Source organism: Ranitomeya imitator, chromosome 1, assembly GCF_032444005.1.
Source record: "Ranitomeya imitator isolate aRanImi1 chromosome 1, aRanImi1.pri, whole genome shotgun sequence".
Classification (NCBI taxonomy): domain Eukaryota; kingdom Metazoa; phylum Chordata; class Amphibia; order Anura; family Dendrobatidae; genus Ranitomeya; species Ranitomeya imitator.
Genome location: NC_091282.1, coordinates 307,536,911 through 307,558,924, shown reverse-complemented (window position 1 = coordinate 307,558,924; position 22,014 = coordinate 307,536,911).

Below are 22,014 nucleotides of genomic sequence, written 5' to 3'. Positions count from 1 at the left end.
ACCCTTTCACCCGATCTGCAGGGACACGATCTTTCCATGACGCCACATAGGCGTCATGGGTCGGATTGGCACCGACTTTCATGACGCCTACATGGCGTCATGGGTCGGGAAGGGGTTAGGCACATCAGGGGCTCTCCAAACGCAACATGGCATCCGCTAATTAATCCAGCAAATTTTACATTGAAAAAGTCAAATGGCGCTCCTTCCTTTCCGAGTCCTGCCATGTGCCCAAACAGTCGTTATCCCCCACATATGGAGTATCGGCATACTCAGGTAAAGATTGCACAACAAAAATTGTCCATTTTTTTCTTGTTACCCTTGTGAAAATAGCAAATTTTGGATCTAAAGTAAAAAATTTTGTAACAAAAAGTTAAATGTTTTTCCTTCCACATTCCAAAAATTCCTGTGAAGCACCTGAAGGGTTAACAAACTTCTTGAATGTAGTTTTGAGCACCTTGAGGGGTGCAGTTTTTAGGATGGTGTCACTTTAGAGTACTTTCTGTAATATAGGTCCCTCAAAGTCACTTCAATTGTTATGTGGTCCCTAAAAAAAATGGTTTTGTAAATTTTGTTGGAAAAACAACCCTTTTAACTTCGTAAAAAAAAAAAAAACCATTATGTTTCAAGAATTGTGCTCATTTAAAGTTGGCATGTGGGAAATGTTATTTATTAAGTATTTTGTGTGATATAACTCTGATTTAAGGGCATAAAAATAAAAAATTTGAAAATTGTTATATTTTCTAAATTTTCACCAAATTTCCGATTGTTTGTTTTTTTCGCAAATAAACGGAAGTCATCTCAAAAACATTTTTACAACTATCATGAAGTTTGTCGTGAAAAGATCATGTTTGTGGAAAAAACATGATTTTTTATTTTCACGGCTCTATGTTATAAACTTCCGTGAAGCACTTGGGGGTTCAAAGTGCTCACCAACCATCTAGATTAGTTCCTTGGGGGGTCTACTTTCCAAAATGATGTCACTTGTGGGGGATTTCCACTGTTTAGGCACATCAGGGTCTCTCCAAACATGACGTCGTCCTATCTCAATTCCAGCCAATTCTGCATTGAAAAAGTCAAACGGCGCTTTCCCTTCCAAGCTCTGCCGTGTGCCCAAACAGTGGTTTACCCCCACATATACGGTATCGGCGCACTCAGGAGAAATTGCACAACAAATTTTGTTGTTCATTTTCTCTTTCAGGGTTTTGAAGTAAAATGTTTGTGAAAAAAAGTTAAATGTTCATTTTTTCCTTTCACATTGCTTCAGTTCCTATGAAACACGAAAAAGGGTTAATAAACTTCTTGAATGTGGTTTTGAACACCTTGAGGAGTGCAGTTTTTAGAATGGTGTCACTGTTGGGTATTTTCTGTCATGTACACCCCTTTGGCTGGAGTCACACTAGACCTTAATACGGACGAGTGCTATGCGATAAAAAATCACATAGCACTCTGACCATTGTTATTATATGGGGCAGCTCCCATCATCCGCCGTTTTCTCGGCCGTATTATACGTGAGAGAGAAATCACAGCATGCTGCGATTTTCACCATATATTGACTGAGAATCGCCAATGAAAGTCTATGGGTGCGAGAAAAACTCGCAGACCACATGGACTATCAGTGTGACTTGCGAGAAATATGCACCGGTGTCCTATAGAAAAGCCGGCAATTCAGTGTGATGTACAGTAAAATCACACTGACAGGTTAGAATAGAATAGATAAAATAAATGTCTACACATAGAATAGGTATATACTGTATATATATATATATATATATATATATATATATATAAATGGCAGTGACACACATATATATTTATATTTCATACAGAGCTAGATAGCAGAAAAGTTGATAATTCAATTGCCGGCTTTTGCTAAATCACTACCAAACCCGACAGGATATGAGACATGATTTACATACAGTAAACCATCTCATATCCATTAGATTTTTACATATCCCTCACTAATAATGTAAGAAGTGTTTATGTGTAAAATTTTGTCCGCCACAGAGGGAAAGCCAGTGACTGAGGGCAGATATTAATAGCCTAGAGAGGGTCCATGTTTATAGGACCCCCCCCCCCCCGGCTAAAAACATCTGCCCCCAGCCACCCCAGAAAAGGCGCATCTGTAAGATGCGACTATTCTGGCACTTGGCCACTCTCTTCCCACTCCCGTGTAGCGGTGGGATATGGGGCAATAAGGAGTTAATGTCACCTTGCTATTGCAAGGTGACATTAAGCCTGGTTAATAATAGAGAGGTGTCAATAAGGCACCTATCCATTATTAATCCAAAAAGAAAACACAAAAATCTCAGTGACATATTAATGTCATGAAAATAGGGCTATAAGTAGCCCATCCGAAACAAGGCAAGAAAGATACCCACTCCAAATAACATATATGAAAGGAGGAAATAGGAGCAACCAGGTATAATAGATTAAAAATATATTTTATTAATAATTTCAAAGTGAACCAAATATACCAGAAAGTAACATCACAGTACCATTATTAATCCAATAGTAGGAAATGGTTAAAAATACACACACACATTAAGAATAAAGTATTTTAATGAAAGAAACACACAGGTTTTTAATATCTTTATTGTACGCTCAATCCAAAGCAAAGCCCTCGTTCTTCTGAAAAAAAAAAAACAACAATATCCCATACCTGTCCGCCGTACAGTCAAATCCCACGCTGTAAATCCATCTGAAGGGGTTAAATACATTTACAACCGGGAGCGCTGCTAATGTGGCCGCTCCCGGCTGTAAACAACTGGGGAATGAATGAAATGCAGGGAACGGAGCTTCGATGACTAGCGGTGCCGTCACCGAAGCTGCGCCCCCTGGCAGCATGAACTCATACGAACTGTAGCATGGGAAAATATTCAGAAACTTTCCCACACTGTTATTGGGGAAAGGGGGGGCTGCTGCTGGTGACACTGCTATAGGGGTAATATGACACTAGACATGTAGGACCCAGCAGATCTGAGACCGCCTTGTTGTTGGCTGCTGGGCATGCATGAAATGGCCAAATTATATGCTAAGTGTCTCAGTTTTTTCCTAGTATCCAGAAGCAGTATTGCTATTCATATTTCATATTGACATGCTTTAGCTCTACAGAGTGCAGCTTTGTTGGTTTATTGTATATGGAGATGGCTGCTCCTAGTATGTACCTGTTCACAAAAGCTTGGAAGTGCCAGTCAGTTTTTGTAATTTAAACTATTCTGGACTGCCCATATGATGATGTCATGTGTTTGGAAGTTTCTGATAGTTTTTTTGACAACATCTGAGTTAATTAGAAACACACCTGTGGATGTATTTTAATGCACACCTGAAACACACTGATTCTTTGTGTAGCATCATAGGAAAGTCTCAAAAAATGAGCCAAGATATCAGGAAGAGAATTGTGGACTTGCACATGTCTGGCTCATCCTTGAGTACAATTTCAAGATATCTAAAGGTGCCTTGTTCATCTGTAAAAACAATTATACGCATGTACAAGCAAGATGGTATTGTCCAGCCATTATACTGCTCAGGAAGGAGACAGGTTCTGTGTCCCAGAGAAGAACGTGCTTTGGTCCGACATGTGCATATCAACCCAAGGACAAAAGCAAAAGACCTTGTGAAGATGATGGCGGAAGCTGGTAAGACTGTGTCACTATCCACAGTGAAACGAGTACTGTATCAACATGGGCTGAAAGGCCACTCTGCCAGGAAGAAGCCATTACTCCAAAAGAAACATAAACAAGACAGATTAATGGTTGCAAATGCACACAGGAACAAAAATGGCATCATGAGAAAAGAAGATTATGTGGCAACTAGATGGTGGCCCGATTCTAACGCATCGGGTATTCTAGAATATGCATGTCCACGTAGTATATTGCCCAGTGACGTAGTATATTGCCCAGTCACGTAGTATATTGCCCAGCCACGTAGTATATTGCCCAGCCACATAGTATATTACCCAGTCACGTATTATATTGCCCAGCCACGTAGTATATTGCGCAGCCACGTAGTATATTGCCCAGTCACATAATATATTGCCCAGTGACGTAGTATATTGCCCAGCCACGTAGTATATTGCCCAGCCACGTAGTATATTGCCCAGCCACGTAGTATATTGCCCAGAGACGTAGTATATTGCCCAACGACGTAGTATATTGGCCAGTGATGTAGTATATTACCCAGCTACGTAGTATATTGCCCAGCCACGTAGTATATTGCCCAGCCATGTAGTATATGGCCCAGCCACGTAGTATTTTGCCCAGTCACATAGTATATTGCCCAGCCACGTAGTATATTGCCCAGTCAGGTATTGCTCAGCCACATAGTATATAGCACAGCCCACATAGTACAGTATATTGCCCAGTCACATAGTATATTGCCCAGCCACATAGTACTGTATATAGCAGAGCCACGTAATATATTGCCCAGCGACATAGTATATTGTCCAGCTACGTAGTATATTGCCCAGTCACGTAGTATATTGCCCAGCCACATAGTATATTGCCCAGTCACATAGTATATAGCAGAGCCACGTAGTATATTGCCCAGGCACGTAGTATATTGCACAGCGACGGAGTATACAGCACAGAGCCATGTAGTATAGAGACTTTAAAAAAAAAAGAAACATATACTCACCTTCCGAAGGCCCTTGAAGTCCTGCTACACTTACCATCCGCCGCCTTTCTCGCTCCTCTCCACGCTCCCGGGATCGCTCTATTGCAAGCGGCAGCTTGCGGTCCCAGCGCTGGTGTGAGCAGGACCTATGATGACGTTGCGGTCACATGACCGTGACGTCACGGTAGGTCCTTGTCGCACACCAGCCCTGGGACGGCACCGGACCGCAAGCTGCCGCTTGCAATGGAGCGGTCCCGGGAGCGTGGCGAGGAGCGGGAAAGGCGGCGGAGGGTGAGTATAGCAGGTTTTTGGTTTTTTTTATTATTTTTAAAATGACATATTTTTACTATTGATGCTGCATAGGCAGCATCAATAGTAAATAGTTGGGGACAGACAGGGTTAATAGCAGCGGTAATGGAGGGCGTTACACCGCGGGCCGTTACCGCTGCCATTAACCTTGTGTGAGTGGTGAGTGGAGGGGATTACGGAGCGGGTGCCGGGCAGTAAGTGCAGGGGAGTAGGGGAGGGACTAATCGGACTGTGCCTGTCGCTGATTGGTCACGGCAGCCATGACAGGCAGCTGCCGAGACCAATCAGCGATTGAATAACCGTGACAGAAGCACAGACAGACAGACGGAAGTGACCCTTAGACAATTATGTATATAGATACTGAAGCAACATCTCAAGACATCAGCCAGGAAGTTAAAGCTTGGGCTTCCAAATGGACAGTGACCTGAAGCATACTGACAAAATGGTAACAAAGTGGCTTAAGGATAACAAAGTCAATGTTTTGGAGTGGCCATCACAAAGCCCTGATCTCAATCCTCTTGTAAATTTATGGGCAAAGCTGAAAAGGCAGGTGCGAGCAAGCAACCTACAAACCTGGATCAGTTACACCAGTTTTTTCAGGAGGAATGGGCCCAAATACCGACCAACTCTTGTGAGACGTGTTGTTGTATTGTGTGGAAGGATATCCCAAACGTTTGACCCAAGTCAGGCAGTTTAAGGGCAATGGTAGCAAATATTAATGAAACGTATGTAAACTTCTGACTTTGCAGTAAGTAATAAAAATGCCTTAAAATATTCTCTCTCTCATTATTCTGGCATTTGGCAAATGTTAATATTTATGGTAATCCTAATTGACCTAAAATGGGAAAGGTTTATTCTGATTCCATGTCAGGTATTGAGAAAAACATGGATATGTGTCTTTTTTTATAGCCTATATAAACTTCTGTTTTCAACTGTAGTTTTATCATTTAAAGGGACACTGTCACCTGAATTTGGAGGGAACAATCTTCAGCCATGGAGGCGGGGTTTTGGGGTTTTTGATTCACCCTTTCCTTACCCGCTGGCTGCATGCTGGCTGCAATATTGGATTGAAGTTCATTCTCTGTCCTCCATAGTACACACCGGCGCAAAGCAAGATTTCTTTGTGCAGGCATGTACTACGGAGGACAGAGAATGAACTTCAATCCAATATTGCAGCCAGCATGTAGCCGGCGGGTAAGGAAAGGGTGAATCAAACACCCCAAATACCCGCCTCCATGGCTGAAGATTGTTCCCTCCAAATTCAGGTGACAGTGTCCCTTTAAGGGCATAAAAATTAAAAGTTTGATAATAGCAAAATTTTCTAAATTTTCGCACTGACGAGGGCCAACAGCCCGAAACACCATGTCTGCGAATTGAGAATGTTAGGGCTAGCGGAACGCACCGAGTAAAAATAGATGTTTATTATAAATGGTGCGTTCGCAGCCCGGGGTCCACCGTGCAGGGGGAACCTGCTGCTAGTGAATGGTGGCACTGTTTGGCGGTATAGACTAGCTCTGTTACCTCACAAAGCAGCCGCGAGAGGAAAGCACTGCACCCTGTTAGCCTCACAGGAGCACAAGCTTACTGCCGAACTGATAGCAGTCAGTGGTTATGCACATACGCAATCTCCTCACCGGAGGTGCCGGTATTCTAGGGGCTTATTTCAGCTAGGTCCCTGAATCACGTTCACACAATCTCCTCGCTGGAGGTGCCAGCATTCTAGGGGCTTATTTCAGCCGGGTCCCTGAACACATACATGCATAGCCACACTGGTGCAAAGCACATATTAGAATTGATACTAGCGCATGGCCAAGCGGCCATGCGAGCCTTAAATAGTTGCAGCACGTTTAGGACCTTTCAAAGAAGGACCAATGGAGTTGCTGCAGTACCTGAGCATGTGACCCCAGATCTCCACTGAGAGATCTTGCCCTAGGCATGCTCAGAGTGCAAAGCAGGACTTAGTCCTAGCACCTACAAGGACCTTCCATGAAGGACCAATGACCTAGCTGCAGTATCTGATCATGTGACCCTCAATCTCCACTGAGAGATCTTACTCTGGGCATGCTCAGAATGTGAAAAGCAGGACAGTACCAGAAGCGTCTGCTCGCCGCTGCCCAGCACAGATTTCAATGGCAGAAGCAGGAAATGCAGCAGTAACTCTTAGCACAGAGTCAGACTGAGCGAGACGCTGGGATCGACGTCTCCGCTGAACAGGCTCCACTGCGGCAGAAGAAGAATGGGAGACCGCAGCGGAGATGGCCCGAGATTCCCCCTGTGCAGAGGCAGGAACTCGACCCCTAACATTACCCCCCCTCCTTGGGCCTCGCTACGTTCAAAGGCAGCAATGAGCTGCGGAGCCCGGAAGATACGGGACCACAAAATCAAAACGGGAGAAAAACAGGGACCATCGAGCCTGTCTAGGATTCAGCCGCTTGGCCGACTCAAGGTAAATCAGATTCTTATGATCAATCAAGACCACAACGCGGTGCTTAGCTCCCTCAAGCCAATGTCGCCACTCCTCAAACGCCCACTTCATAGCCAACAACTCCCGTTTGCCGACATCATAATTGCGTTCCGCAGGCGAAAACTTTCTGGAAAAAAAAGCACACAGTTTCATCAAAGAACCATCAGAATCCCTCTGAGACAAAACAGCCCCTGCCCCAATCTCAGAAGCGTCAACCTCAACCTGAAAAGGAAGAGAAACATCCGGCTGACGCAACACAGGGGCAGAAGTAAATCGGCGTTTAAGCTCCCGAAAGGCCTCAACAGCCGTAGAGGACCAATTCGTCACATCAGCGCCTTTCTTCGTCAAATCAGTAAGGGGCTTAACCACACTGGAAAAGTTGGCAATGAAACGGCGATAGAAATTAGGAAAGCCCAAAAATTTTTGAAGGCTCTTCACAGATGTGGGTTGAATCCAGTCATAAATAGCTTGGACCTTAACAGGATCCATTTCCATAGACGAGGGAGAAAAAACAAAACCCAAAAAAGAGACCTTCTGAACGCCGCATAGGCACTTAGACCCCTTCACAAATAAAGCATTATCACGAAGGATCTGGAATACCATCCTGACCTGCTTCACATGAGACTCCCAATCATCGGAAAAAATCAAAATATCATCCAAATATACAACCATGAATTTATCAAGATAATCGCGGAAAATATCATGCATGAAAGATTGGAACACAGATGGAGCATTAGAGAGCCCGAATGGCATCACGAGGTATTCAAAATGGCCTTCGGGCGTATTAAATGCAGTTTTCCATTCGTCACCCTGTGTAATACGAACAAGATTATATGCCCCTCGAAGGTCAATCTTAGTAAACCAACTAGCCCCCTTAATCTGAGCAAACAAATCAGAAAGCAAAGGCAAGGGGTATTGGAATTTGACCGTGATCTTATTAAGAAGACGATAATCTATACAGGATCTCAAGGAGCCATCCTTCTTAGCAACAAAAAAGAAACCCGCTCTCAACGGCGAAGAAGACGGCCGAATATGCCCCTTCTCCAAAGATTCCTTAACATAACTTCGCATGGCGGCATGCTCTGGCACAGACAGATTGAAAAGTCGGCCCTTAGGGAACTTACAACCTGGAATCAAGTTAATAGCACAATCACAGTCCCTATGTGGAGGAAGGGAACTGGACTTGGGCTCATCAAATACATCCTGGAAATCCGACAAAAACTCAGGGACCTCAGAAGAGGGGGAAGAGGAAATTGACATCAAAGGAACGTCACTATGTACCCCTTGACAACCCCAACTAGTCACAGACATAGCTTTCCAATCCAGCACCGGATTATGTTCCTGTAACCATGGAAAACCCAGTACCACAACATCATGCAGGTTATGCAACACCAGAAAACGGCAATCTTCCTGATGTGCTGGAGCCATGTACATGGTCATATGCGTCCAGTATCCTTGGCCAATGGTGTAGCATCAATGCCCCTCAAAGGAATAGGGCTCTGCAAAGGCTGCAAGGAAAAACCACAGCGCCTGGCGAATTCTAAGTCCATTAAGTTCAGGGCAGCGCCTGAATCCATAAATGCCATGACAGAAAGGGACGACAATGAGCAAATCAGGGTCACAGATAAAAGAAATTTAGGCTGTACAGTACTGATGGTAACAGACCTAGCGACCCTCCTAGTACGCTTAGGGCAATCGGAAATAACATGAGCAGAATCACCACAGTAAAAACACAGCCTATTCTGACGTCTGAATTCCTGCCGTTCTGTTCTAGTAAAAATCCTATCACATTGCATAGGCTCAGGACTCTGCTCAGAGGACACTGCCATATGGTGCACAGCTTTGCGCTCGCGCAGACGCCGATCAATCTGAATGGCCAGAGACATAGACTCGCTCAAACCAGCAGGCTTAGGGAAGCCCACCATAACATCTTTAACCCCTTAGCGACCGCCGATACGCCTTTTAACGGCGGCCGCTAAGGGTACTTAAACCACAGCGCCGTTAATTAACGGCGCTGTGGAAAAAGTCCATAGCGCCCCCCAGAGGCCGATTTTCTCCGGGGTCTCGGCTGCCGAGGGTAGCCGAGACCCCAGAGAACATGATTCGGGGGTTTTTTAACCCACCCTGCATTTGCGATCGCCGGTAATTAACCGTTTACCGGCGATCGCAAAAAAAAAAGCGATCTCTTTTTAATTTCTCTGTCCTCCGATGTGATCGCACATCGGAGGACAGAGAAAAGGGGTCCCAGGTGGCCCCCCAATACTCACCTAGCTCCCCCGATGCTCCTCGTGTCTCCCGGTGGGCGCCGCCATCTTCAAAATGGCGGGCGCATGCGCAGTGCGCCCGCCGGCCGGCACCGGGAGAATCTTTGGGTTCTCGGCTGTTTTGCGATCGCCGGTAATTAACTGTTTACCGGCGACCGCAAAAAAAAAAAAAAAAAAGTAAAGTGTAATTCTCTGTCCTCTGATGTGATCGCACATCAGAGGACAGAGAAATAGGGGGATTCGGGGACCCTAGCATACTCACCTAGGTCCCTGGATCCTCTTGCTGCTCCTCCTGGCCGCCGGCAGCAGAACATGGCGGACGCATGCCCAGTGCGCCCGCCATCTGTCTCCATCTGCCGGCCGGCAGGAGAACAGCAGTTGGGGCTAAAATTAGGGTTAGGGGTAGGGTTAGGGTTAGGGGTAGGGGTAGGGTTAGGGGTAGGGTTAGGGTTAGGGTTAGGGTTAGGGGTAGGGTTAGGGTTAGGGGTAGGGTTAGGGGTAGGGTTAGGGGTAGGGTTAGGAGTAGGGTTAGGGGTAGGGTTAGGGGTAGGGGTAGGGTTAGGGGTAGGGTTAGGGGTAGGGGTAGGGTTAGGGGTAGGGTTAGGGGTAGGGGTAGGGTTAGGGCTAGGGTTGGGGCTAAATTTAGGGTTAGGGTTGGGGCTAAATTTAGGGTTAGGGTTGGGGCTAAACTTAGGGTTAGGCTTCTTTCACACTTACGTCGGTACGGGGCCGTCGCAATGCGTCGGCCCGACATACCGACGCACGTTGTGAAAATTGTGCACAACGTGGGCAGCAGCTGTAGTTTTTCAACACATCCGCTGCCCAATCTATGTCCTGGGGAGGAGGGGGCGGAGTTACGGCCACGCATGCGCGGTCAGAAATGGCGGATGCGTTTCATTGAACGTTTTTTTGTGCCGACGCTCCGCCAAAACACAACTGATCCAGTGCACGACGGACGCGACGTGTGGCCATCCGTCACGATCCGTCGGCAATACAAGTCTATGGGCAAAAAACACATCCTGCGGGCACATTTGCAGGATCCGTTTCTTGTCCAAAACGACGGATTGCGACAGAATGCCAAACGACGCAAGTGTGAAAGTAGCCTTAGGGTTAGGGTTGGGGCTAAAGTTAGGGCTAGGGTTGGGGCTAAAGTTAGGGTTAGAGCTGGGATTAGGGTTAGGGTTTGGATTAGGGTTGGTATTAGGGTTAGGGTTGGCATTAGGGTTACGCTTGGGATTAGGGTTAGGTTTGGGATTAGGGTTAAGGTTAGGGTTGTGATTAGGGTTAGGGTTGGTATTAGGGTTAGGGTTGGCATTAGGGTTACGCTTGGGATTAGGGTTAGGTTTGGGATTAGGGTTAGGGTTAGGGTTGTGATTAGGGGTGTATTGGGATTAGGGTTAGGTTTGAGGTTAGGGTTGAGATTAGGATTAGGGGTGTGTTGGATTTAGGGTTTTGATTAGGGTTATGGTTAGGGTTGACATTAGGGTTGTTTTGGGGTAAGGGTTGTGATTATGGTTAGGGTTAGTGATTAGGATTATGGATGAGGTTGGGATTAGGGTTAGGGGTGTGTTGGGGTTAGGGTTGGAGCTAGAATTGGGGGGTTTCCACTGTTTAGGTACATCAGGGGGTCTCCAAACACGACAGCCAATTTTGCGCTCAAAAAGTCAAATGGTGCTCCCTCCCTTCTGAGCTCTGCCGTGCGCCCAAACAGTGGGTTACCCCCACATATGGGGCATCAGCGTACTCGGGATAAATTGGACAACAACTTCTGGGGTCCAATTTCTCTTGTTACCCTTGTGAAAATATAAAAACTTGGGGGCTACAAAATCTTTTTTGTGAAAAAAAAAATATTTTTTATTTTCACGACTCTGCATTCTAAACTTCTGTGAAGCACTTGGGCATTCAAAGTTCTCACCACACATCTAGATAAGTTCCTTGGGGGGTCTAGTTTCCAAAATGGGGTCACTTGTGGGGGGTTACTACAGTTTAGGTACATCAGGGGCTCTGCAATCGCAACATAATGCCCACAGACCATTCTATCAAAGTCTGCATTCCAAAAAGGCGCTCCTTCCCTTCCGAGCTCTGCCGTGCGCCCAAACAGTGGTTTACCCCCACATATGGCGCAACAGCGTACTCGGGATAAATTGGACAACAACTATTGCAGTCCAATTTCTCCTGTTACCCTTGTGAAAATAAAAACTTGGGGGCTACAATATCTTTTTTGTGGAAAAAAAAATATTTTTTATTTTCACGACTCTGCATTCTAAACTTCTGTGAAGCACTTGGGCATTCAAAGTTCTCACCACACATCTAGATAAGTTCCTTGGGGGGTCTAGTTTCCAAAATGGGGTCACTTGTGGAGGGTTTCTACTGGTTAGGTACATCAGGGGCTCTGCAAACGCAACATAATACCCGCAGACCATTCTATCAAAGTCTGCATTCCAAAACGGCGCTCCTTCCTTCCGAGCTCTGCCGTGCGCCCAAACAGTGGTTTACCCCCACATATGGGGTACCAGCATACTCAGGACAAATTGGACAACAACTTTTGGGGTCCAATTTCTCTTGTTACCCTTGTGAAAATAAAAATTTGGTGGCTAAAAAATCTTTTTTGTGGAAAAAAAAATATTTTTTATTTTCACGGCTCTGCATTATAAACTTCTGTGAAGCACTTGGGCATTCAAGGTTCTCACCACACATCTAGATAAGTTCCATGGGGGGGTCTAGTTTCCAAAATGGGGTCACTTGTGGGGGATTTCTACTGTTTAGGCACATCAGGGGCTCTCCAAACGCGACATGGCGTCCGATCTCAATTCCAGCCAATTCTACATTGAAAAAGTAAAACGGCACTCTTTCTCTTCCAAGCTCTGCGGTGCGCCCAAACAGTGGTTTACCCCCACATATTGGGTATCGACGTACTCAGGAGAAATTGCACAACAACTTTAGTGGTCTAATTTCTCCTGTAACCCTTGTGAAAATAAAAATTTGTGGGCAAAAAGATCATTTTTGTAGAAAAAATGCAATTTTTTTTTTCCACGGCTCTACGTTATAAACTTCTGTGAAGCACATGGGGGTTCAAAGTGCTCGCCACACATCTAGATAAGTTCCTTAAGGGGTCTACTTTCCAAAATGGTGTCACTTGTGGGGGGTTTCCACTGTTTAGGCACTCAGTCTGCTGCAAATTCATCTTTTAACTTCCATCTTTTAAATTACATCTTTTTAATTATGATTCTGAATTAGACTGAATTCTAGAATGCATTTGGCTACTCATCACTACTACAATATTATCATCATCTGCACCATCTAATCGAGCTGTTCTCCTCTTCCCACAGGTATGCACTGACTTTACCCAGCTCTCCCTGGCTCCAGAATATCTCTGTATACTGCATTGATTTTCCATGGTATGCACTGACTTTACCCAGCTCTCCCTGGCTCCAGAATATCTCTGTATACTGCATTGATTTTCCATGGTATGCACTGACTTTACCCAGCTCTCCCTGGCTCCAGAATATCTCTGTATACTGCATTGATTTTCCATGGTATGCACTGACTTTACCCAGCTCTCCCTGGCTCCAGAATATCTCTGTATACTGCATTGATTTTCCATGGTATGCACTGACTTTACCCAGCTCTCCCTGGCTCCAGAATATCTCTGTATACTGCATTGATTTTCCATGGTATGCACTGACTTTACCCAGCTCTCCCTGGCTCCAGAATATCTCTGTATACTGCATTGATTTTCCATGGTATGCACTGACTTTACCCAGCTCTCCCTGGCTCCAGAATATCTCTGTATACTGCATTGATTTTCCATGGTATGCACTGACTTTACCCAGCTCTCCCTGGCTCCAGAATATCTCTGTATACTGCATTGATTTTCCATGGTATGCACTGACTTTACCCAGCTCTCCCTGGCTCCAGAATATCTCTGTATACTGCATTGATTTTCCATGGTATGCACTGACTTTACCCAGCTCTCCCTGGCTCCAGAATATCTCTGTATACTGCATTGATTTTCCATGGTATGCACTGACTTTACCCAGCTCTCCCTGGCTCCAGAATATCTCTGTATACTGCATTGATTTTCTATGCTTCCCCAGGATCTGAGTGTCTTGGTGCAGCACATATAATCCTTTTAGTATGCTTTCTTACCTATCAGCTTGTTTCCACGACCTGTTTTCATGTCTCTCATTGTGTGATCCTGGCATCTCTTTGAGTGGTCAGTCTTACCCCTCCCTCACTTTATGACCTTTGCTTAACTCTCTACATCTGGTCTCCCATACCCAGCCACCCCCTCATTCACACCTGATTGCCCTTAACTGGGGATATATTCACATGCAGGAGTCTGCTATAGACTCAGTCTGCTGCAAATTCATCTTTTAACTTCCATCTTTTAAATTACATCTTTTTAATTATGATTCTGAATTAGACTGAATTCTAGAATGCATTTGGCTACTCATCACTACTACAATATTATCATCATCTGCACCATCTAATCGAGCTGTTCTCCTCTTCCCACAGGTATGCACTGACTTTACCCAGCTCTCCCTGGCTCCAGAATATCTCTGTATACTGCATTGATTTTCCATGGTATGCACTGACTTTACCCAGCTCTCCCTGGCTCCAGAATATCTCTGTATACTGCATTGATTTTCCATGGTATGCACTGACTTTACCCAGCTCTCCCTGGCTCCAGAATATCTCTGTATACTGCATTGATTTTCCATGGTATGCACTGACTTTACCCAGCTCTCCCTGGCTCCAGAATATCTCTGTATACTGCATTGATTTTCCATGGTATGCACTGACTTTACCCAGCTCTCCCTGGCTCCAGAATATCTCTGTATACTGCATTGATTTTCCATGGTATGCACTGACTTTACCCAGCTCTCCCTGGCTCCAGAATATCTCTGTATACTGCATTGATTTTCCATGGTATGCACTGACTTTACCCAGCTCTCCCTGGCTCCAGAATATCTCTGTATACTGCATTGATTTTCCATGGTATGCACTGACTTTACCCAGCTCTCCCTGGCTCCAGAATATCTCTGTATACTGCATTGATTTTCCATGGTATGCACTGACTTTACCCAGCTCTCCCTGGCTCCAGAATATCTCTGTATACTGCATTGATTTTCCATGGTATGCACTGACTTTACCCAGCTCTCCCTGGCTCCAGAATATCTCTGTATACTGCATTGATTTTCCATGGTATGCACTGACTTTACCCAGCTCTCCCTGGCTCCAGAATATCTCTGTATACTGCATTGATTTTCTATGCTTCCCCAGGATCTGAGTGTCTTGGTGCAGCACATATAATCCTTTTAGTATGCTTTCTTACCTATCAGCTTGTTTCCACGACCTGTTTTCATGTCTCTCATTGTGTGATCCTGGCATCTCTTTGAGTGGTCAGTCTTACCCCTCCCTCACTTTATGACCTTTGCTTAACTCTCTACATCTGGTCTCCCATACCCAGCCACCCCCTCATTCACACCTGATTGCCCTTAACTGGGGATATATTCACATGCAGGAGTCTGCTATAGACTCAGTCTGCTGCAAATTCATCTTTTAACTTCCATCTTTTAAATTACATCTTTTTAATTATGATTCTGAATTAGACTGAATTCTAGAATGCATTTGGCTACTCATCACTACTACAATATTATCATCATCTGCACCATCTAATCGAGCTGTTCTCCTCTTCCCACAGGTATGCACTGACTTTACCCAGCTCTCCCTGGCTCCAGAATATCTCTGTATACTGCATTGATTTTCCATGGTATGCACTGACTTTACCCAGCTCTCCCTGGCTCCAGAATATCTCTGTATACTGCATTGATTTTCCATGGTATGCACTGACTTTACCCAGCTCTCCCTGGCTCCAGAATATCTCTGTATACTGCATTGATTTTCCATGGTATGCACTGACTTTACCCAGCTCTCCCTGGCTCCAGAATATCTCTGTATACTGCATTGATTTTCCATGGTATGCACTGACTTTACCCAGCTCTCCCTGGCTCCAGAATATCTCTGTATACTGCATTGATTTTCTATGCTTCCCCAGGATCTGAGTGTCTTGGTGCAGCACATATAATCCTTTTAGTATGCTTTCTTACCTATCAGCTTGTTTCCACGACCTGTTTTCATGTCTCTCATTGTGTGATCCTGGCATCTCTTTGAGTGGTCAGTCTTACCCCTCCCTCACTTTATGACCTTTGCTTAACTCTCTACATCTGGTCTCCCATACCCAGCCACCCCCTCATTCACACCTGATTGCCCTTAACTGGGGATATATTCACATGCAGGAGTCTGCTATAGACTCAGTCTGCTGCAAATTCATCTTTTAACTTCCATCTTTTAAATTACATCTTTTTAATTATGATTCTGAATTAGACTGAATTCTAGAATGCATTTGGCTACTCATCACTACTACAATATTATCATCATCTGCACCATCTAATCGAGCTGTTCTCCTCTTCCCACAGGTATGCACTGACTTTACCCAGCTCTCCCTGGCTCCAGAATATCTCTGTATACTGCATTGATTTTCCATGGTATGCACTGACTTTACCCAGCTCTCCCTGGCTCCAGAATATCTCTGTATACTGCATTGATTTTCCATGGTATGCACTGACTTTACCCAGCTCTCCCTGGCTCCAGAATATCTCTGTATACTGCATTGATTTTCCATGGTATGCACTGACTTTACCCAGCTCTCCCTGGCTCCAGAATATCTCTGTATACTGCATTGATTTTCCATGGTATGCACTGACTTTACCCAGCTCTCCCTGGCTCCAGAATATCTCTGTATACTGCATTGATTTTCTATGCTTCCCCAGGATCTGAGTGTCTTGGTGCAGCACATATAATCCTTTTAGTATGCTTTCTTACCTATCAGCTTGTTTCCACGACCTGTTTTCATGTCTCTCATTGTGTGATCCTGGCATCTCTTTGAGTGGTCAGTCTTACCCCTCCCTCACTTTATGACCTTTGCTTAACTCTCTACATCTGGTCTCCCATACCCAGCCACCCCCTCATTCACACCTGATTGCCCTTAACTGGGGATATATTCACATGCAGGAGTCTGCTATAGACTCAGTCTGCTGCAAATTCATCTTTTAACTTCCATCTTTTAAATTACATCTTTTTAATTATGATTCTGAATTAGACTGAATTCTAGAATGCATTTGGCTACTCATCACTACTACAATATTATCATCATCTGCACCATCTAATCGAGCTGTTCTCCTCTTCCCACAGGTATGCACTGACTTTACCCAGCTCTCCCTGGCTCCAGAATATCTCTGTATACTGCATTGATTTTCCATGGTATGCACTGACTTTACCCAGCTCTCCCTGGCTCCAGAATATCTCTGTATACTGCATTGATTTTCCATGGTATGCACTGACTTTACCCAGCTCTCCCTGGCTCCAGAATATCTCTGTATACTGCATTGATTTTCCATGGTATGCACTGACTTTACCCAGCTCTCCCTGGCTCCAGAATATCTCTGTATACTGCATTGATTTTCCATGGTATGCACTGACTTTACCCAGCTCTCCCTGGCTCCAGAATATCTCTGTATACTGCATTGATTTTCTATGCTTCCCCAGGATCTGAGTGTCTTGGTGCAGCACATATAATCCTTTTAGTATGCTTTCTTACCTATCAGCTTGTTTCCACGACCTGTTTTCATGTCTCTCATTGTGTGATCCTGGCATCTCTTTGAGTGGTCAGTCTTACCCCTCCCTCACTTTATGACCTTTGCTTAACTCTCTACATCTGGTCTCCCATACCCAGCCACCCCCTCATTCACACCTGATTGCCCTTAACTGGGGATATATTCACATGCAGGAGTCTGCTATAGACTCAGTCTGCTGCAAATTCATCTTTTAACTTCCATCTTTTAAATTACATCTTTTTAATTATGATTCTGAATTAGACTGAATTCTAGAATGCATTTGGCTACTCATCACTACTACAATATTATCATCATCTGCACCATCTAATCGAGCTGTTCTCCTCTTCCCACAGGTATGCACTGACTTTACCCAGCTCTCCCTGGCTCCAGAATATCTCTGTATACTGCATTGATTTTCCATGGTATGCACTGACTTTACCCAGCTCTCCCTGGCTCCAGAATATCTCTGTATACTGCATTGATTTTCCATGGTATGCACTGACTTTACCCAGCTCTCCCTGGCTCCAGAATATCTCTGTATACTGCATTGATTTTCTATGCTTCCCCAGGATCTGAGTGTCTTGGTGCAGCACATATAATCCTTTTAGTATGCTTTCTTACCTATCAGCTTGTTTCCACGACCTGTTTTCATGTCTCTCATTGTGTGATCCTGGCATCTCTTTGAGTGGTCAGTCTTACCCCTCCCTCACTTTATGACCTTTGCTTAACTCTCTACATCTGGTCTCCCATACCCAGCCACCCCCTCATTCACACCTGATTGCCCTTAACTGGGGATATATTCACATGCAGGAGTCTGCTATAGACTCAGTCTGCTGCAAATTCATCTTTTAACTTCCATCTTTTAAATTACATCTTTTTAATTATGATTCTGAATTAGACTGAATTCTAGAATGCATTTGGCTACTCATCACTACTACAATATTATCATCATCTGCACCATCTAATCGAGCTGTTCTCCTCTTCCCACAGGTATGCACTGACTTTACCCAGCTCTCCCTGGCTCCAGAATATCTCTGTATACTGCATTGATTTTCCATGGTATGCACTGACTTTACCCAGCTCTCCCTGGCTCCAGAATATCTCTGTATACTGCATTGATTTTCCATGGTATGCACTGACTTTACCCAGCTCTCCCTGGCTCCAGAATATCTCTGTATACTGCATTGATTTTCTATGCTTCCCCAGGATCTGAGTGTCTTGGTGCAGCACATATAATCCTTTTAGTATGCTTTCTTACCTATCAGCTTGTTTCCACGACCTGTTTTCATGTCTCTCATTGTGTGATCCTGGCATCTCTTTGAGTGGTCAGTCTTACCCCTCCCTCACTTTATGACCTTTGCTTAACTCTCTACATCTGGTCTCCCATACCCAGCCACCCCCTCATTCACACCTGATTGCCCTTAACTGGGGATATATTCACATGCAGGAGTCTGCTATAGACTCAGTCTGCTGCAAATTCATCTTTTAACTTCCATCTTTTAAATTACATCTTTTTAATTATGATTCTGAATTAGACTGAATTCTAGAATGCATTTGGCTACTCATCACTACTACAATATTATCATCATCTGCACCATCTAATCGAGCTGTTCTCCTCTTCCCACAGGTATGCACTGACTTTACCCAGCTCTCCCTGGCTCCAGAATATCTCTGTATACTGCATTGATTTTCCATGGTATGCACTGACTTTACCCAGCTCTCCCTGGCTCCAGAATATCTCTGTATACTGCATTGATTTTCCATGGTATGCACTGACTTTACCCAGCTCTCCCTGGCTCCAGAATATCTCTGTATACTGCATTGATTTTCCATGGTATGCACTGACTTTACCCAGCTCTCCCTGGCTCCAGAATATCTCTGTATACTGCATTGATTTTCCATGGTATGCACTGACTTTACCCAGCTCTCCCTGGCTCCAGAATATCTCTGTATACTGCATTGATTTTCTATGCTTCCCCAGGATCTGAGTGTCTTGGTGCAGCACATATAATCCTTTTAGTATGCTTTCTTACCTATCAGCTTGTTTCCACGACCTGTTTTCATGTCTCTCATTGTGTGATCCTGGCATCTCTTTGAGTGGTCAGTCTTACCCCTCCCTCACTTTATGACCTTTGCTTAACTCTCTACATCTGGTCTCCCATACCCAGCCACCCCCTCATTCACACCTGATTGCCCTTAACTGGGGATATATTCACATGCAGGAGTCTGCTATAGACTCAGTCTGCTGCAAATTCATCTTTTAACTTCCATCTTTTAAATTACATCTTTTTAATTATGATTCTGAATTAGACTGAATTCTAGAATGCATTTGGCTACTCATCACTACTACAATATTATCATCATCTGCACCATCTAATCGAGCTGTTCTCCTCTTCCCACAGGTATGCACTGACTTTACCCAGCTCTCCCTGGCTCCAGAATATCTCTGTATACTGCATTGATTTTCCATGGTATGCACTGACTTTACCCAGCTCTCCCTGGCTCCAGAATATCTCTGTATACTGCATTGATTTTCCATGGTATGCACTGACTTTACCCAGCTCTCCCTGGCTCCAGAATATCTCTGTATACTGCATTGATTTTCCATGGTATGCACTGACTTTACCCAGCTCTCCCTGGCTCCAGAATATCTCTGTATACTGCATTGATTTTCCATGGTATGCACTGACTTTACCCAGCTCTCCCTGGCTCCAGAATATCTCTGTATACTGCATTGATTTTCTATGCTTCCCCAGGATCTGAGTGTCTTGGTGCAGCACATATAATCCTTTTAGTATGCTTTCTTACCTATCAGCTTGTTTCCACGACCTGTTTTCATGTCTCTCATTGTGTGATCCTGGCATCTCTTTGAGTGGTCAGTCTTACCCCTCCCTCACTTTATGACCTTTGCTTAACTCTCTACATCTGGTCTCCCATACCCAGCCACCCCCTCATTCACACCTGATTGCCCTTAACTGGGGATATATTCACATGCAGGAGTCTGCTATAGACTCAGTCTGCTGCAAATTCATCTTTTAACTTCCATCTTTTAAATTACATCTTTTTAATTATGATTCTGAATTAGACTGAATTCTAGAATGCATTTGGCTACTCATCACTACTACAATATTATCATCATCTGCACCATCTAATCGAGCTGTTCTCCTCTTCCCACAGGTATGCACTGACTTTACCCAGCTCTCCCTGGCTCCAGAATATCTCTGTATACTGCATTGATTTTCCATGGTATGCACTGACTTTACCCAGCTCTCCCTGGCTCCAGAATATCTCTGTATACTGCATTGATTTTCCATGGTATGCACTGACTTTACCCAGCTCTCCCTGGCTCCAGAATATCTCTGTATACTGCATTGATTTTCTATGCTTCCCCAGGATCTGAGTGTCTTGGTGCAGCACATATAATCCTTTTAGTATGCTTTCTTACCTATCAGCTTGTTTCCACGACCTGTTTTCATGTCTCTCATTGTGTGATCCTGGCATCTCTTTGAGTGGTCAGTCTTACCCCTCCCTCACTTTATGACCTTTGCTTAACTCTCTACATCTGGTCTCCCATACCCAGCCACCCCCTCATTCACACCTGATTGCCCTTAACTGGGGATATATTCACATGCAGGAGTCTGCTATAGACTCAGTCTGCTGCAAATTCATCTTTTAACTTCCATCTTTTAAATTACATCTTTTTAATTATGATTCTGAATTAGACTGAATTCTAGAATGCATTTGGCTACTCATCACTACTACAATATTATCATCATCTGCACCATCTAATCGAGCTGTTCTCCTCTTCCCACAGGTATGCACTGACTTTACCCAGCTCTCCCTGGCTCCAGAATATCTCTGTATACTGCATTGATTTTCCATGGTATGCACTGACTTTACCCAGCTCTCCCTGGCTCCAGAATATCTCTGTATACTGCATTGATTTTCCATGGTATGCACTGACTTTACCCAGCTCTCCCTGGCTCCAGAATATCTCTGTATACTGCATTGATTTTCCATGGTATGCACTGACTTTACCCAGCTCTCCCTGGCTCCAGAATATCTCTGTATACTGCATTGATTTTCCATGGTATGCACTGACTTTACCCAGCTCTCCCTGGCTCCAGAATATCTCTGTATACTGCATTGATTTTCTATGCTTCCCCAGGATCTGAGTGTCTTGGTGCAGCACATATAATCCTTTTAGTATGCTTTCTTACCTATCAGCTTGTTTCCACGACCTGTTTTCATGTCTCTCATTGTGTGATCCTGGCATCTCTTTGAGTGGTCAGTCTTACCCCTCCCTCACTTTATGACCTTTGCTTAACTCTCTACATCTGGTCTCCCATACCCAGCCACCCCCTCATTCACACCTGATTGCCCTTAACTGGGGATATATTCACATGCAGGAGTCTGCTATAGACTCAGTCTGCTGCAAATTCATCTTTTAACTTCCATCTTTTAAATTACATCTTTTTAATTATGATTCTGAATTAGACTGAATTCTAGAATGCATTTGGCTACTCATCACTACTACAATATTATCATCATCTGCACCATCTAATCGAGCTGTTCTCCTCTTCCCACAGGTATGCACTGACTTTACCCAGCTCTCCCTGGCTCCAGAATATCTCTGTATACTGCATTGATTTTCCATGGTATGCACTGACTTTACCCAGCTCTCCCT